This window comes from Peromyscus eremicus, chromosome 10 (genome assembly GCF_949786415.1).
Source record: "Peromyscus eremicus chromosome 10, PerEre_H2_v1, whole genome shotgun sequence".
Classification (NCBI taxonomy): domain Eukaryota; kingdom Metazoa; phylum Chordata; class Mammalia; order Rodentia; family Cricetidae; genus Peromyscus; species Peromyscus eremicus.
The window spans coordinates 85,866,748-85,884,859 of NC_081426.1; the positions used below are offsets into that span (position 1 = coordinate 85,866,748).

Below are 18,112 nucleotides of genomic sequence, written 5' to 3' on the forward strand. Positions count from 1 at the left end.
TTTGGCATAGTTCCAAAGTCGGGACCAACTGCACCGTGTTGCACTAAGTCGAGTGCTTCTTGGCAGTGCTGGTTTTTAATGACTAGAGCGCATATGAGTGAAGCCCCAGACAGGACACACTTGCTTTCAAAGCGGAACAGGATGGGGGCGGGGCGCAGGCTGGTAACAGCCCTGCTCTTATAAATGAATCCAGTCAGAAAACATAATAACCATGCCAATTAAGTTTCACAGAGGCACTTCAGTGCAGACCATGCAGAAAGAAAATGGTAAGGTGACAACCAAGGAAAGCACCCCGAAGCCCTGGGCTGGGGGAGCCCAGGGAAAAGGCAGAGAGTGCTGGAAATGTGAGGACAGATGTGGCAGAGCAGGATCCAGTCCTCTAGAGAGGAGTGATGCAGGGCTGCAGCCTCAGCTTCGGGAGCTGCACCTGGGACGGGAGAAAGTCCTAGCCAGTGGGTGCTGGTCTTGGTGCAGGTGTGCTGAGACTGTTTCTGGAAGCGCAGTCAAACCCTAGAACTTAGAATCGATTTCTGTTGTGTAGATACAGAACATCACTGTGAAAACAGGGACACCAATGAAAGCAAAGAGGACAGAACTCGCCTCTCCACCTCTCTGACCTCCAAGACTCATCTAGTGTGTCTTTATGGACAAAGACACTTGGTAAGGACAAATGTAGCTTGTAGAGGAATGGCTTTATCATGACAGAGCAGAATAGTGAGGGGTAGTGTGAGTCTGAGGAATTATAGGTGACTACTGCTACCCACATTTTACACTCTCCATCTCCCACTGACTAAACCTACTCAGAGCCAGAGTTCAGTTACCCTGGGAGGAGCAGGAAGTAGCCTGAGAACAACAGGTGGATGACTAGCCTGTCAATACTTTTATTCTTTTAGGATTGCCTTGGATTCTTTACTGCTGTGATGGAACACCATGACCGAAAGTAACTTTGGGAGGACAGGGTTTACTTTCCTTTTACTTTGGGTTATAGTCCATCACAGAGGGTAGTAAAGGCAGGAACTCAAGCAGGTCAGGAACCTGGAGGCAGGAGCTGATGCAGAGGCCATGGAGGAGTGTTGCTTACTGGCTTGCTCCTCATGGCTTGCTTACCCTGCTTTCTTATAGAATCCAGGGCCATCAGCTCAAGGGGTATACCCACCTATAATCAGCTGGTCCCTCTGGTGATATTGTGTTCCCCCAAATATTGTGCACCCTAATGAACTTATCTGAGGTCAGAGAACAGAACAGCTACTAGATACAGAGGCCAGAAAATGGTGACACACACACCTTTAATCCTAGCATTCTGAAGGCAGAGATCTGTCTGGATCTCTGTGAGTTCAAAGCCACACTGGAAACAGCCAGGCATGGTGACACACACCTTTAATCCCAGGAAGTGATGGCAGGAAGCAGAAAGGTATAGAAGGCATGAAGACCAGGAACTAGAGCCTGGTTAAGCTTTTATGCTTTTGAGCAGCAGTTCAGCTGAGATCCATTTGGATGAGGACACAGAGGCTTCCAGTTTGAGGAAACAGGATTGGCTGAGAAGTTGGCGAAGTGAGGTTAGCTGTGGTCTGTTCTGCCTCTCTGATCTTTCAGCATTTGCTCCAATACCTGGCTCCAGGTTTGTTTTTATTAGTAAGACCTTCTAACATTTCGTGCTAAAGGTCCCTCCTTTATCAATCAATAATTACAAAAATGCTCTATAGTGTAGCAGGAATCTTAAAAGTTCTTATTAATAAAATCAAACCTGAGGCCAGTTATTGGGTTGAACGCTGGAAGGTCAGAGAGACAGAACAGGCCACAGCCACCTCACCTCGCCAGTTTCTCAGCTGATCCTGTTTCCTCCAACTGGAAGCCTCTGAGTCCTTATCCAGAATGAATCTCAGCTGAACTGTGCTGCTCCAAAGCCTGAAAGCTTAACCAGCCAAATGCTTCTAGTTTCTGGTCCTCACGCCTTATATACCTTTCTGCTTTCTACTACCACTCCCTGGGATTAAAGGCTCGCTTTCTGGGATTAAAGGCGTGATGAGTCACCATGCTTGGCTGTATCCTTGAACACATGGATTTCTGCCTCTGGAATGCTAGGATTAAAGGTGTGTGCTACCACTGCCTATTAATATTGTGGCTGTTCTGTCTCTGACCCCAGATAAGTTTATTAGGGTGTACAATATTTCAGGGAACACAATACCACCTCACTATAGGCTTGCCTGCCTACAGCCCAATCTTATTGAGGCATTTTCTTGCTTGGGGTTCCCTCCTCTTAGATGACTCTAGTTTGTGACAAGATGACATAAAACTAGCCAGCACAATGATATTTTCTACTGCTTGGATAATTAAAGTCCTACTCATATATATAGATTAATATACACATATTAAAATGCAGTCTAACTTCTAAGCAATTACCCAGATGATGGCAAACTGTGGTCTAACCAAGCTCATTGCTTTTAACGTATTTGTAATGGTTGAAAAAATTCAAAAGAAGACTATATACTATGATACAAAAAAATGTATCTATGAAATTATATTTTTCAGTGTCCATAAACAAAGCTTTAATGGAACATTGTCATGTTTAATAATGACATATTGTCTCTAGTTGTTTTTGCATTACAACAGTGGAGTTGACCAGTTGTCAAAAAGACCTCAGGACAACCCAGCCTCCAATAATTACTGTCTCGCTCATTACAGAAAAGATATTCCCACCTTTTCTTTAAACTCAGGAGGCTCAGCTCCGCTGGTAGAAACGCTGCCATGTTGGTTAATGTGTCACAGGGCCACCTTCTCCTTTCACTTGCGCTTGCTCTGTTCCCTTTTTCTGTTCACTTAGCATTGACTGCCGATGTCACTAGCTCCCTCAGGTGTCAGCATCCTCACTGCACCCTAGACTAGGGATGATGCTTCACCATTCCACTGAGAGTATTTTAAGGGTGTATATCTCACATATGTCTTCACCATCATCTGCTCTCACCTATTCACTCTGCAATCCCCTTTCTAAAGACATTGAAAATGGATCTGTAATTATGAAATCTGGCCACCTAGACTCAGACTACCTCCCAGTATTTACTAACACTGTAACCATTAGCAATTTCCCTTAACTTTTACTAAGCTCAGTGTTCACCTTTGTAAGAGTAATTGTTCATAAGACTGTTGTAAACATTGAATACAAGCAGACATGTAAGAACATAGCACAGTGCTCGAAGTGTGTCTAATATAACTTAGCTGTTTCAAAAATATAATGAGCTGGGCAGTGGTAGCACAAACCTTTAATCCCAGCACTTGGAAGGCAGAGGCAGGTGAATGTCTGTGAGTTTGAGGCCAGCCTGGTCTACAGAGTGAGATATAGGACAGGCACCAACAGTACACAGAGAAACCCTTTCTCAAAAAACCAAAAGAATATATATACATAATGAAATTTTAACAACCATAACTCTAACTTCCAAAAGCCAAAGCCTCTTTCATCTAAAATAAGAAAACAATAGTCTCCATGACCCTGTGCCACTCCTTGGAGACTTTCTTTCCTATTCCACTTTCCCTCCCTTCCCAGTTTGTCTGTTCTCAGTGTCTCATGGTTTCACTCTTTTAATTGTTCCCTCTTTAATGCATTCTGTTTGCATCTCACCTTTAACTAATCTTCTGAAAATTCTCTCTGAAAGGTCATCAGTGGTGTCTCAATTCCCACATTCAGCCATGTTTTCTGGTGTTTGTGTTCTCTAATCTTTCTATGGTATTCAGAGTTAATCACTGGTCCTTGAAACTTCCCAGCCCTGGACTGTAAAAACACTACCTCCTCCTGATTTCTCAGCTTCCTGTCTCCTTGCAGGAAGTTCCTTCATCTGTCCCTGTTTTAGGTCCTGTCACACTACACATATCCCACTATGTGTCATATGGTGGTTTTCTTCAGTTCCAAGGTTTTAATATTGATATACATATGCTCATAAACCTGATATAACTGTGGGGTGTCCTTCTGTATGCTGCAAATATGTGTTGCTTTTATTGGTTGATGAATAAAGCTGCTTTGGCCTATGGCAAGACAGAATATAGCTAGGTGGGAAAGCCAAACTGAATATAGGGAGAAAGAAGGGCAGAGTTGAGCAGACACCATCCAGCCAACCAAGGAGCAAGATGCCAGCAGATCGGTATTGCCACGGCCATGTGGCAATACAAAGATTAATAGAAATGGGTTAATTTAAGTTGTAAGAGCTACTTAACAATGAGTCTGAGCAATAGGCCAAGCATCTATATGTAATATTAAGCTTCTGAGTGATTATTTACAAGTGGCCATGGGACAGAGCAGGACAAAACAGTCTCCATTTACAAATTACAACCTATCCACAAAATTGTGCAGCAGTGTCCAGTGTTTATTCATATGGGCATAACTGCCATTTAAAAATCAATATATCCAAACACTCTCATCATTTTATCAGCCTGCCTCCTCCTCATTACTTTTTGATGAAATCATGGACTTATAAACCAACCAACCAGGTTGCTATGAGTCATTCTTGATTCTCCTTTTTCCTATACTTCAAACTCAATGAATCTCCAACTCTGGTGAATTCCTATTCTAAGATCCACATTTTCTGGCACATGGGCCCCTTCATTAAACCTTTTCTCTGCTCTGGTTTACCTTTCACCACCCCCAAGGCTCTAAGTGAGGTCCTCTCTGCTTGCAGTTGACTCCTTCTTCACTCTGGACCACAGCAGAAAGCCTGTGTGGAGTTTAGTTATGCATCCCTCCTGCTTCGACCTCTCACAGGCTCCTCCTTCATCAACTACCCATGAAACTAAGCTTTTTTGAATGCCATATAACACTCTGTATGTGGGGGCTTTCTTCCTTTCTAGTTAGTACTACACCCTGCTACTCTGTGGGCATATTTCATCTCTTCATATCACTGTGTTCAGAAGTATTACCCTTTGTCCTCTCTGAGTTCTGTAGATGTTGTTTTCTCAGCTGATAGCATCTTTCCTCTACCTTTTCTCTACCTAGCCAAGGGCATCAGCCTTGGTCATTGTTCCATTATTGTGAAGAGGTATCATGACCACAGCAACTCTTATAAAGGAAAGAATTTAATGGGGCTGGGCTTGCTTACTGCTTCTGAGACTTACTCCATTAATCATGGCAGGGAGCATGGTGGTGGGCAGGCAAGGTGCTTGAGAAGTAGCTAAGAGCTACATCTTGATCCATAGGCCAAGAGAGATACTTTGTCTAGATTGGGCTTTTAAAACCCAAAGCCTGCCTCCAACGACAAATTTCCTCCCAAGGTCACATCTCATAATCCCATCTTTCTCTACTAATGCTAGTTCCTGATGACTTAGTATTCAAATATGTGAGCCTATGGGCCCTATGGGGGCCATCCTTTCTCAAACCACTGCACCCTTTTCTAACAGGTCTCCCCCTGTCTAAGCTTCCAGTTTCTCTTTTTATTTTCTGCTTTGACCGTTGTGATTTTGATTGCACTATAATTATGTAGCGTAGTATATGAATAAGAGTTGGCATTTATCTTTTTGTTAATCATGGAAAGAATTATCCAATCATTTGTTTAAGATCTAATTGCTATTTTACAAACTAGAGAAATGATCTCTGAAAGTATAGTCTTCTAGGTACTATTTAAGTCTTTTTAAAATTATTATTATTGAAAATAAATTCTTCTCTCAGACAATATATCCCAATCACTGTTTCCCCTGCCTCTATTCCTCCCAGCTCCCCCTCCCCACCTCCCTTCTTCCCCAGATCCATTCCCTCTCCATTTCCTCTTCAGAAAAGAGCAGGCCTCCAAGAAATGAAGCCAAACAGGACAAAACAAGATACAACAAGAAAGCTAAAAAAAACCCCTCATATCAAGGCTGTACAAGGTACCCAATGGGGGAATAGAGTCCCAAGAGCAGGCAAAAGAATCAGAGATTCACCCATTCCCACTGTTAAGAATCCCACAAAACCACCAAACTAACAGCCATAACACATAGACAGAGGACCTGGTGCAGACCCGTGAAGTCCCCTTACTTACAAGCTAAAGAGCTAAGTGCCAGTGTTTACAAGGACAAGTCAGTCATGGATTTGCCCTTGAAAGGCATGTGGTCAAGTACTCCTGATTAGATTTTTTGGCCTCCAACTCCACAGCCCCTTGCCTAGCATTTGGTTTCAAACGTTAAAAAAGGCATTTTATTTTTTAATTTTCCTTCAGAAGTATAAAAATAACGAAACAAAATGCATGCCATTTTTAACAAAGAGGCAAGAAAGGGACAGAATGAGAAAGCACGGATGAATGGCAGCAGAAATAGTGCCTAATTGAATAAAGAAAATTGGCAATTATAATACAGTTCTATGAAGTATAGAAAAGAAGCTTGAAAGAGGAATTCCAGACCCAGATCTGTGAAGTAGTTTCCTAAGTTCACATATCTAATAGTTTCAGAACCACATATATTCACAACGCAGAAAGGGCAATACACAGCAATGACAGTTACGATCATCTAGAGCAATACCTCTTACACAACGTATCAAGGAAGTTTACAACAGTGTTTAAAATAATTTTCTGTTTGATACCCACAACTATAAATTAGTAAGATAAACATCAATGTTCTTAATTATATCTGGTAGTGTTCCTTAGATTGATACTGAGTGATTTACCTTGTGAACACAGCCTTGTCCACTCCTGGGCCCAACTCTGCTCAGTCCATCTTTGTAACAGGAGAGAAGGGGCTTTGTATCAGCTTACAATTCTAGTTACAAGCCATCATTGTGGGCAAGTCAAGGAAGGAACTTCTAATAGCTAGACACATCACATCCCCAGCTGAGAGCATAGAGAAATGAATGCATGTACACTCAGTGCTTGGCAGCTTGCTTGTATTGAGCTCTATTTCTCCATTCTCTAACATTTTTTAGGAATCTCTGCCTCAGTGAACCTAGATCATACTTCTGTGTATCTTGAGCAACTATATCTGAATGACAGGACACTGAACTTAGATCTGGGCCCAAAATCCTCACAGGTGACTCAAGGCACCTCATATTTTGGATAGGAATGGTGAATAGTAACAGAAGGCCTGTGGTTCAGAAATAAAAATTCCCCCATTCCTCCATGCTCTTCAGGAAAATCTGAGACACTTATGAATTTCAGATTGGAGCTCAGCATTCCAGGTTGTTCTAACATGTATTTGGCATGGTAGAATAATATAGATCACACTTTATTAGTTAGTTCATTTGTTTTATGATTTAAATATTTATGTGTATGGCAGAGGGTCAAGAGTGATCTCTAGCTAAGTACCCCTGTCTGATTTCTTAGATGTTCATGACATATCTTCATGTTTGGTCCAGGGGAAGTTCACTGGAATGCTGGACACCATCCTGAGAAGAGGAAAAGAAAACAATATGGCCTCTGGCCTGGGTTATTTGGGTCATCCTGCTTAAAACTGGAAACACTAGAAAACCAGAAATGTCTTCTGCTTGCAATATGTCTTTCCATGATACTTGTAAGAGCTGGGTAACCATAAGCAGCCACCGTTGGCCTTGATTCCACTAAGAGGAAGGGCTGGAGCTCCTTCCCCAAGGTGGAGCTCAGTCAGCCCTTCAGTGGCCCCCAGGTCCTCTCAATGTGTTACCACCCAAGAGGACCCTGGGGCCTCAGCCAAGAACAGCACCGTAGCCAAGGGTAGGGAGGAGGTGGTCCACCACGTGTGGCTACATTTCCTACTCCCAGGCCTGGTAAATCTCAGTTAGCAACAAGGTTTTCTCTGTTGGTGGACAATGCTCTCCATGCCCTTACGACAGATACATTAATTCATTGATAAGCTTGCAAAGACTAGTGTAATTGGTTGCTGGCCCCTTCTGGGATCCAATTTCACAGAGCCTGCCCTTTTGTGAGGAAATGGATCTATGGTGTAAAACACTGCATAAACCAAAAGTGAAAATGGGAATATGGTTTCCTCAGACATGCATTCCATCCCTCAATCCTTCTCCCATTTCTTTCCAAGCAGCCAGATCCACTGTCTCTTCCTCTGGAAACCAAAGGCGTGTCTCCCAAACATAGTCTAGAAAACTATGAAGCAGCAGTATCTCCACCCACCTCCAAGACTCCTCAAAATCTCACTAGTACTAATATGTAATCTGCCTTTCTCTAGATTCTACTGGTCCCGTGTTTTAAAACCAATGCTTAGAATTGAGCCCCCTCTTCCTTTATTTTTATCTATCTATCTATCTATCTATCTATCTATCTATCTATCTATCTATCTTTTTTTTGTTGTTTTTTTGAGACACGGTTTCTCTGTATAGCTTTGGAGCCTGTCCTGGAACTCACTTTGTAGACCAGGTTGGCCTCAAACTCCTCCGGCCTCTGCCTCCCGAGTACTGCTGGGATTAAAGGCGTGCACCACCAGCCAGCTTCCGACTCTTTATTTTTATCTTTACCTTTATTTGCACATTTCTCTCAGGAACATCCCCTCATTTGACCATGAGAGTTCTAGTAGTAAGGTTGCCATTTTCTGTGTTCAGAATATCTTGATCTTGGAAACTTGAGGAGGGTGATGTGGGCATAAAGAAAGGACGGACACAGAAACACACAGAAAAACTGGGATTGGGTAGGTCTTGTTTTCTCTGATGCAGCAGCATCAACTACCAGCAACAAACCTGTATCCTCAGCACATTTATTAGGGATAGCAAAGGGACATGTAATTAGCTAGTCTCAGTGGGAGGTCTCTATAGTTCTTAGACTGTATACATCTGTCTAGGGGGAAGAGGTTGAGGTTGCTAGTTTTTGCACACACTGCCAACTCTCAACACATGGACCAGAGGAAGTCTTTGACAATTTCATGAACTTGACTAGAGGAAGAGTTTACCAATTTCCATGAGTCTGAGGCATTAGTCCTTGTCAATAACGCACATTCACCCAGGACTTCACCTTCTCTTTACACATTCACTCAAGGCTTCCTCTCTTCTCTACTGCTGAACACTTGTTTCCCCATGGTCTTAGTTATTTTTCTACTGCTGTGTTAAGACACTGTGACCAAGACAACTTAGAGAGGGGTTTATTTGGGGCTGAAAGTTTCAGTGGGTTAGAATCTATGGCCACCATGGCAGGGAGCATGGGAGAAGGCAGGCAGGTATTGTGCTATAGCAGTAGTTAGGAGCTTAAAACTTAACCCACAAACAAGAGACAGAGAAAGCTTGAGGGGAATGGCATGGGCTTTAAAACTCAAAGCCCACCCCCAGTAACACCACCTCCAACAAGACCACACCCCCCAATCCTTGCTAAACCATTCTATCAACTGGAGACCAAGTATTCAAACATCTGAGCCTATGGGGGACAGTCTCATTCAAATCACCACACCCATGTAATATCTACTTGTGGTCGGGGATAAAGGCTTAATCACTTCTGCTCATGTTGAGAAAATGTCCAGGTCTTTTACAATATGTAGGTTTCTTATGGAATTGTCTGAAAGCTTTGTTGGGCTTGGTTTGTACCTTTCCTCTTTCTGCTCGGTCATATTCATTTCTTCTTCTCTTCGGCCAAGTTGAATATGGTTAAAAAATGCCATATATCAAATAATGTCTCACTATCTGTTTTTAGAGAGTTCTGTCTGCAATATCTATCCCAAAAAGAACTCAACAGATATTTCTTGAAAATATATGTTAGGCACTTGACCATAGTGATAAGCAGCATGATAGTGCTTAGGATGAGCCTGGTACCATTGGTACCAGAATCATACAATGTATATGAGTTCCACCAACTTTTTCAGGCAAGTGCTATGGTTGATGCCCATTTTGCACATTAGAAAGCTATGGTACAGAGATGTTATGCCATTTGTTCAGGATCATACAAGTGGTAAATTATGAATCTCACATCACTACCTAGGATGTTCAAGTCCCAAGTTCGTATTTTTAATCACTAGTCTAAAGAACCTCTCTGAAGATATTCAATAAAATGTTCACAGCATGAGTAAGAATACATTCCTATGGTATGAGTGGTTATCTAAAAATACATTATTATTAGCTATAAATAAACTTTTTCCTTAGAATAATATTGAGCAGAAGGTTGTTACTTACAACTAAAGTATTGTTTTTCCTCCTGTATTAGTGAGAACATTTATGATTACTTTCCTTTTCCCATCTCATTTTTCTCATGACAGTAGCCGACCTTTTATATAAAACCTCTTGCTTCTGAAATTTTTTGAAAGAGACCCTGTGATAACCTATAGCCCAGCATTTTTACCGGGATACCTCTCCTCTGTGGTTCTTGCCTCTTCTAGATCTAAAGATTGACACTGTCCTACATTTAAAAGACATAGGAAGGTGGCACATTGGTCAGCCCCAATCAGTTCTGTGGTAGATTTTGTTCTTGCTCTCCCAGTATGAGTGGCAATCTTGGGTCTCATTTGGTGGCCTACTAGTTGTGAATCCCATTTCTTCAGTCTCTTAGCTCCTGTCTGATCCTCGGTTCTTAGAGGATTGAATAAGCTAGCCAGTATCTGGCCACCATTTACATTTCCACCCAACTGTTGTTGTCTGCTCTGGTGGTCACCTCTAGAGAGCTTGTGACTGAATGACCATCAGCTGTGTACTCTGCTCTGTGCATATTCTATCTAGTCATTAGGGATTGTCATTCAATCTACTGAATCAAATTCCATTTGGCGGTCTGTAAATCCCTTCTCTGGCTCCCTTCTCCCTTTGTATTTTCATCTTTGGCTTCAGAACAAGGGACTGCAGAATTACTTTTTTTATAGCCATTTATTAACTGATTCTAGTTCTTCTGAAAGTTAATTCTGGCCTTGTTTTATCTGTCTCAACTTCTCATGGTTTGGGTCATGATTACATGAATCTTATAGTTAACAAAAAAGTAAAATGCATAGTTGTATATCTATTCAAGTTAAATGCTAAGTGTAAAAAGTTGCTTTTTGGATAATGGCTGACTTTTAATTCTGCATTATTTAATTATCCCACTGTCACCAGAGACCAGAACATGGAAATCATTTTATCTCATTTTTGTTTTCAAATCTTAGTAGTAAGTAATTTATTAGAAGAACCTGACAGGTTTATTGAGTGGCCACAATATATTGGACTCTGCTGTGGGTTCAAGGCCTGCTTCTGAGTTCTGGAAATGTAATACTTCCTTAATCTCTTACTCTGCTCTCTACATTTCTTACTCTTCATATAACTACTTTGAGCTAAAAATAAAAAAGAAATTCCAGATGAGATGTGGAACTAGTAAGTTGTCCTTTGTGTCTTAATTTCTGGTCTTTAGTGCTCCTGTTGGGAGGGAGACTGAGTTCAGTACCTGGAATCCAGCTCCCAGCACTGTGGGTGCTGGTTAGTTTTTATCTACTTGACACAAACAAAGACATTTTCTTAATTAATGATTGTTATGGAGAACCCAGTCCACTGTGGGGAATGCCGTCCCCTGCCAGGTAGTCCTGGTTGTATAAGAAAGTGATCTGAGCAAGACACTATGAGCAAGTCATAAGCAGTGTTCCTCCACACCACTTCTGCTCAGATCCCTGTCCTGACTTCCTTCAGTGATGAATTGTGACTGGAACAGATAGCATAATTAACCCTTTCCTCCCCGAGTTGCTTGTGGGCATGGTATTTTTCATAGCAACAGAAGCAAATCCAGACCAAGAGTGTTATTATTATTCTCAATGAAAAACTGAAGAAGAGCGGTATAGAGAAGCCCTGGTGACTTGGCAGATAGACTGCACAGCAGTGCTGGGAGCTGGATTCCAGGTACTGAACTCAGTCTCCCTCCCAACAGGAGCACTAAAGACCAGAAATTAAGACACAAAGGACAACTTACTAGTTCCACATCTCATCTGGAATTTCTTTTTTATCCCAGTCTGATGCTAGTACTTTCTTGAGACAATTCTAAACAAATGTTTAGAATACTACATTCTTAATGGAAGGGATAATCTAATTTGATTTTTCTTTTTCAGAAAAAAAGAAAAATCTTCAGTTCCATCAAAGCAGTGGTGTTCTATCATTTACCTCTCTTTAATATTCATCTTTTTCTGATGGTCCCCTTCAAATAACTTGTTAGGAACAAAAATATAAGCTATGTTCCAACAGAGAGATGTACGGCTGAGAAATATAAGCTATGTTCCCATAGAGAGACGTACAGCTGGGAAATTCCAGCCCACTGGTATTTCTGGGATACTTACTTGCATGATATCGTAAATACAGTGAATGCATGGAGAGACACAATGTAAACTGTTACTTTGAAATGCTTGCTTTTGGCACAACTTCATCACAGGCGTTTTACAATTTACAAAGCAGTATGGAGTAATGTTGACGACTTCTGTGTTTACAAATTTCCTACTTCCTCTTACTCAAGGCAAGATTTTTGGTTTTGGCACCTTTTCAGACATTCATCTCTTCTCCTCAATGTATTCTTGCCTTGAGTGTTACTCTCGCCTTTATCAGAATACCTTTTACTTTACCCCAAGTTGAAAGATACTCAATGAGCTGTGTAATTTCTCAGAGGACACACACACACACACACACACACACACACACACACACACACACACCATACACATACTCACTCCAACTGAAGTTGGTGTTAGGTCCTAGAAAAATATCTGACTTTATGGAATTTAAAACATCAAGAGGAGAATTTTGTGTTGCTTTAATTTTCACAAGTTTGAAGAATATGAGAATGTGAACCATGATATGCAAATAGTTGGTGTGAAATAATGTAAGAGAGACTTTGAAAGTCATTTTCAACCACAAGAAAATTAGAAGGGTTGAAATGTAGGTCAGGGAATGAGCACTTGTCTACCATGTGCAGGGTGAACTGGGCTTCAATCCTCTGATCCCAGGAACCAGATGGATAGATAGATAGATAGATAGATAGATAGATAGATAGATAGATATAGATAGATAGATAGAGTTAGAATTCCTGAAAAAATCTAAAGATGTTTTGCTAGTATCACAGAGGTATTATTTTATTTTTGGCAATTTTTAAGATTCCTAAGATAAAATATCCAAGGCAGTGTCTTAATTAGCTTTGTCATCCTGACACAGCCTAGAGCCATCTAAGGGGAAAAAAATCTCAATTAAGGAGTCACCTAGATCAGATTGGCCAGTCGGCATGTCCATAAGACACTGTCTTGATTGCTAATTGATGTAGGAGAGTACAGTCTATTGTAGACAGCACAATCTCTAAGTTGCCCTGGACTGTGTAAGAAAGCTGGCCAAGCTTAAGTGAAGGAGTGAGCTGGAGAGTGAGCCAGTGGGCAACATCCCTCCTTGAACATCCATGGTTCCTACCTTGAATTCCTGTCCGGATTTCTTGACATGATGAACTGTGACCTGGGAGTGTATGGTACATAAACCCATTCCTCTTCAGGTTGCTTTTGATCAGGTTGTTTTAAAAATAGTTGCAACGTTGTTACAATGTTTCCATGCCTGTTAGACAAAAGATTGGGTATGTTAGTTAAAGGTAAGTGTAAGTGCTCAGAGGGTGGAGGCAGGAGGACTATGAGTTCAAGACTACTGTGGCAAATAATACATGAAAAAGCATTTCCTGTTACTGATTACCAAGGTCTTAGTGAGGCATGTTGCGTACCAATAGTGCATACTGAAGATGTGGGCAAGCTTTCCATGATGTTGAGATTGTACAGAGCCCCTCTCTGCTTTACAACTCTGCCCTTACGTTTTGCTGAAGAGCTGTTAAAACGTGTCCACAAAAGACTTGTTCAAGCGTATTACTCATGAAGTCTAAACATATTTGTGAGCCACATCACACTTAGTTTAAGAAAAAAATATGTATTTTTAATATGCAACCCTGTTTTGATACTTGTGCACTTGTTCAATGATTAAATCTAACTAAGTGCAATATTCATTGTCTCATGTACTTAATTTTGTGGAAAGAACAGTTAGAAATCTGTAGCTTTAACCATTTTAAGTATACAATATATTATTAAATTTACCCACATCCTGCCATATAATAGATTTATTGACCTTATTTGTCCTATCTAGTTTAAAGTTTACATTCTTAGATTGCATCTTCCTAATCTCCCTAGACCTTGCTTCTGCCTTTACCAGTTCAACATTTGTAGATTCCATGTACAAGTGAGGTCATGTTATAGTTACCTTGCTTTGCCTGCCTTATTCTACTACACCAGTCTCCTGGGTTGACCTACATTGTCCCATACTGTAGAATTCTTTTTTATGGATGATGAGTACTCTACTGCATACATTCAATATACTTTCTTTATCCATTCATCCACTGATAGGCTTGTAGGTAAATTCTGTATCTTGGTTATTGTGAATTATGTGTAGTAAACACAGAAGTACATTTATTTCTTCAATATATTGACTTTGTAGCCTTTGAATATATTTGAAAGAAGTTAATAGATCATTTAAAATTTTGAGGAACCTCCATACTTTTTCTATGATGGCTATATTAATTTACATCCCATTAACACTGTATAACAATTTCTTTTTGTCCACACATATCAGTACTTGTTATCTTTTATCATATTGATGAAAAGTATTCTTTTTTTTTTGACACTTTCAGTTGGAGGTCTTTTAATATTTAAATACAAAAAGTGAGCACTGACTTCTTTTTTTACACAACACACAGGTCTCTAACAGCCACATGTGCAGAGGAAATGGGTGCCCGCTCTGTTCTCATTCCCGTCTGGCTAAAGCTACAGCCAGCCTCGCTTCTCTCCAACATACAGCGATTCCTGGGGACTGTTTTTAACGGCAGCTGTAATGGATTTTGTCAGCTTCACATTGTTTACAGGGCCCAGACATCTCCATTCGTTTAAAAAAAAAAAAAAGGCCTTAATGGTCAGGGGTGCTTACTTCTTCCCCACAAGGGACCTGTGAGAACTTCAATAGGAGCAATTTTCTAAAGGGATAACGTGGAGTAACCTTCCCATGGCTGTACTCTAGTATCAGATTGAGAACAGGAAGTAAGTGAGAGCATTATGAAGGGCACAGGTGCAAGTGGAGTCTCCCCATGAGAAACGGAGAAAGTTCCCACCAGGTTTAAATAGATCCATGTGCCAAAGTTTTAAAAAAAAAAAAAAAAAAAAAAGACTAAAAAGTCCAAACAACCAGCAGTTCAAACACAACTGATTTCAAAGTTCTCCCACCAGGACAAATATCGAAGTAACGGTCTAGATCTTTCCAGGAAGTGGAGGTAGAGCCCTGGGCATTCCTCCTGACTGCCCTGTGTTAGGCCCCAAAAGTATCTGCCGCTGCTGCAGTTGCTGCTGTTGCTCCATTTGCAACTTCTCTGTCTCAAAGACAACAGGAAGAACCAGGATCATAAAGGAAGTGGTCCCAATCCACAAAGCTGCCCTGGAAAACCGGTACATCTTCTGAGCCACGAAGAGCGAGAGATCAAAGGCGGCTCCGGCGGCAGACCGGACCCTCTCCGGAAACATCTCCGTCAGACCCCAGAGTCTCTCCGACAGGGTCTCATCTAGCTCGTCCTCTTAGTCCTCTTCCAGCTCCTCCTCGGCCTTCTCCGCCTCGGCTTTCGGCTTTCGGGAGCAATTCTTCTGGGGACAAAGGCTCCCCAGCACCAGCTGCAGCGACGGCAGCGGCCATGGCTTGATGAAAAGTATTCTAACAAATAGGAAAGAATATCTCACTGTGGTTGCAGTTTGCATTTCCTGAGAAGTGAGTGATATTGAGCATTTTCCCATATAACTTTCGGTCATTTGTCTTATTTATTTACAGAAATCTTTGTTCAGGTCTTTTGCCCATTTTTCAATTTGTCTATTTGTTTTCTTGCTATTGAATTGTTTAAGATATTAGTCCATGTGGAGACTGTTAATGTCTGTTGTATACTACCTATAGTGTTGTTCAGGTCCACATTAAAGTATTTAATTAAGAATAATTAAAGTTGAGAATTTTATAAATTACTTTTAATCATATTCACCTCCTCTCTTCTCCCTAACTCCTCTAAGATACACCCCATCACCGCCCCACCTTGTGTGTTTTTTTCCCTTTTTTAAAAGTAAACTATTGAATCCAGTTTGTGCTGCTCATATCGTACAGGGTGTGGAATCAACCCACAGAGAAAGGCGGACCATACTCTTAACGAAAATGGACTCCCTCTTCTCTAGAGCTAAAGCTCTCCGTAGCTCCTCAGTTAGGGATGGAGTCTCATGAACTCCTTTCCTCTCCACTCTAGACTGCTGAGTCCACACTTTATTGGTATGCTTTCCAGATGATCTGTCCACAGTTAAAAGCAGAACATTGCACTGTCCTCCCTTTATTTCATTGTTCTTTCTCCTTCCAGCTCCACCAGTAAATGCTTTATATATTTAAACGGCCAGGTGTAGGGTGCTGCAGACTGTGCATTGCATCAGCTGTGCTCACTAGAGATTTGGTAATTTATAGAAAAGGCCTGTGATCCCGCAGTCTACTACTGTAGCTATTTGTCAGATACGGCTCTTGTGCACTTGAAATGTGGTTAGTGTGACTGAGGAATTGCGTTTTTAATTGTATTTAATTTTAGTGATTTAAATTTGAATAGTAATAATGACTTCCTATTGGAAAGATCAACTCTATTAAGTTTACTCATCTTGCTTCCTATGAACACTGTAATTAGAGGCTGTTTCCTTGCATGACTTACTTGTTGTATCTTTGCTCAAAGTTCAACTACTAGTGACCTGATGACTTCCTGCATGGCCTCTACCACACTTGGATAGGACCCAAAGTGAATAGCCATGACGCTATTTCTCTACTATTTATTGGTCAAGACCAGAGGAGTTGACTAGCCATTGGTATTTCAACTCAAGCTCTTTTTGGCCTCAGAATGCTATCTACTACAATGGGTGGAGTTTGGCTCATAATGCTGTTTGTTACAATGTATGTAGAAAATACTGGGAAGAGATGGGTTACTATGGAACAGTTTTTATATTTAACCATAAGGTTGTTATGGTTATGTTATGTTGCACATGCTTCTTGCACAAACTAGGTGAAATTACGGCAAGAAATGAAAAAATCTGGTGATGTTAAAAGTCATTCTTCTTTATTTTATGCAACTTTTAGTGACAATACTTGCTTTGAAAAATATAAAATTAAGGAAGAAGTGCTACACTGGATTAATGCCTGGACATTAGATTTAATCTGGGAGTGTCCTAGAAAATAGTAACATATGGTCACCTAAAATATAAGACATCATCGTATTTCAAACAAAAATTCAATTATTGAGAAGAATAAATAGAGGCATAAGGAATTTATAATTGGAATAAAAATTCAAGAAAATTCAAAAAGCATGAAAGAGGTGAGACAGTTAAAATCATTGCATGTGGAGGAGAAATCTGCTGGTACGTTATCATCTGTTCACTTAAAATGGTGAAAATTTAATATATGCAAAATTCACAGTTGAAAAGTTTATTTCTTGTAAAACAACAGTTTCTGTTTAAAGTGGAGCCAAGTCTATTTTGTCTTTGATTAGAGGGAAATTTTGGAGTTTCTGGAAATCAGAGTCAAAAAACAAAGGACAAGAACTATTTCTACTTATGAATTTATAGTTCATTCTTGAAAAGTGTTCAATTTCTAGATGAAATATTTTGAAAAGTAAAAAAGGAAATGTTGTAAAACATGTTTTTTAATGTGAGCCTTGTACCCTCAGCTCATCCAGTGATACATAATGAAACAAGCAACCGTTCATGCAAGAAAATGATAGGTGTCACATAAAGAAGTCAATTAAATTGATATTTGGGGTTTATTGATTTTTTTAATCACATATCATCCTAACTTGCATGCTTATAAACTGCGACTTCAGCAAGTCTGGCCGCATAAATTTGTCTGCCTAGAGAGAAGGGTCTGTGTCCTGATCCCACTGTTAATCCTGCAGCCATAGTAACTACAGCAGCAAATGTAAAACAGACACGGGAAAGTGCACGGCTGCTCTTTAACCTTGTTTGTCACATGCTTTTGACTTAGGAGCAGTGAAGTTTAGTGGGGAGATGCAGGGCGTCTGAGCCGCTATCAGGGTTGTGTGTAGCCAGCCTCGGGCATTTTGTAAGAAAAGCTCAGTGTATGGAGCGTATGTGCAGAGAATAGCACTAAGTACAGGAATCTTTACTTGTCCCAGATACACTGTGCTTATTATGACTTATCGGTGGAGAGAGTGGATTTCTGAGAGGTTACAAGAACACAGGGAAT

At 40.7% G+C, this 18,112-nt stretch overlaps 1 long non-coding RNA gene and 1 pseudogene across 2 annotated transcripts in view; one reads left to right on the forward strand and one right to left on the reverse strand.

Moving 5' to 3' along the window:
• Positions 1 to 18,112, forward strand: part of LOC131920370 (uncharacterized) — a 121,762-nt gene that overhangs the window by 39,985 nt on the left and 63,665 nt on the right. The window lies entirely within an intron of this gene.
• Positions 15,015 to 15,538, reverse strand: LOC131920369 (mitochondrial import receptor subunit TOM22 homolog; annotated as a pseudogene).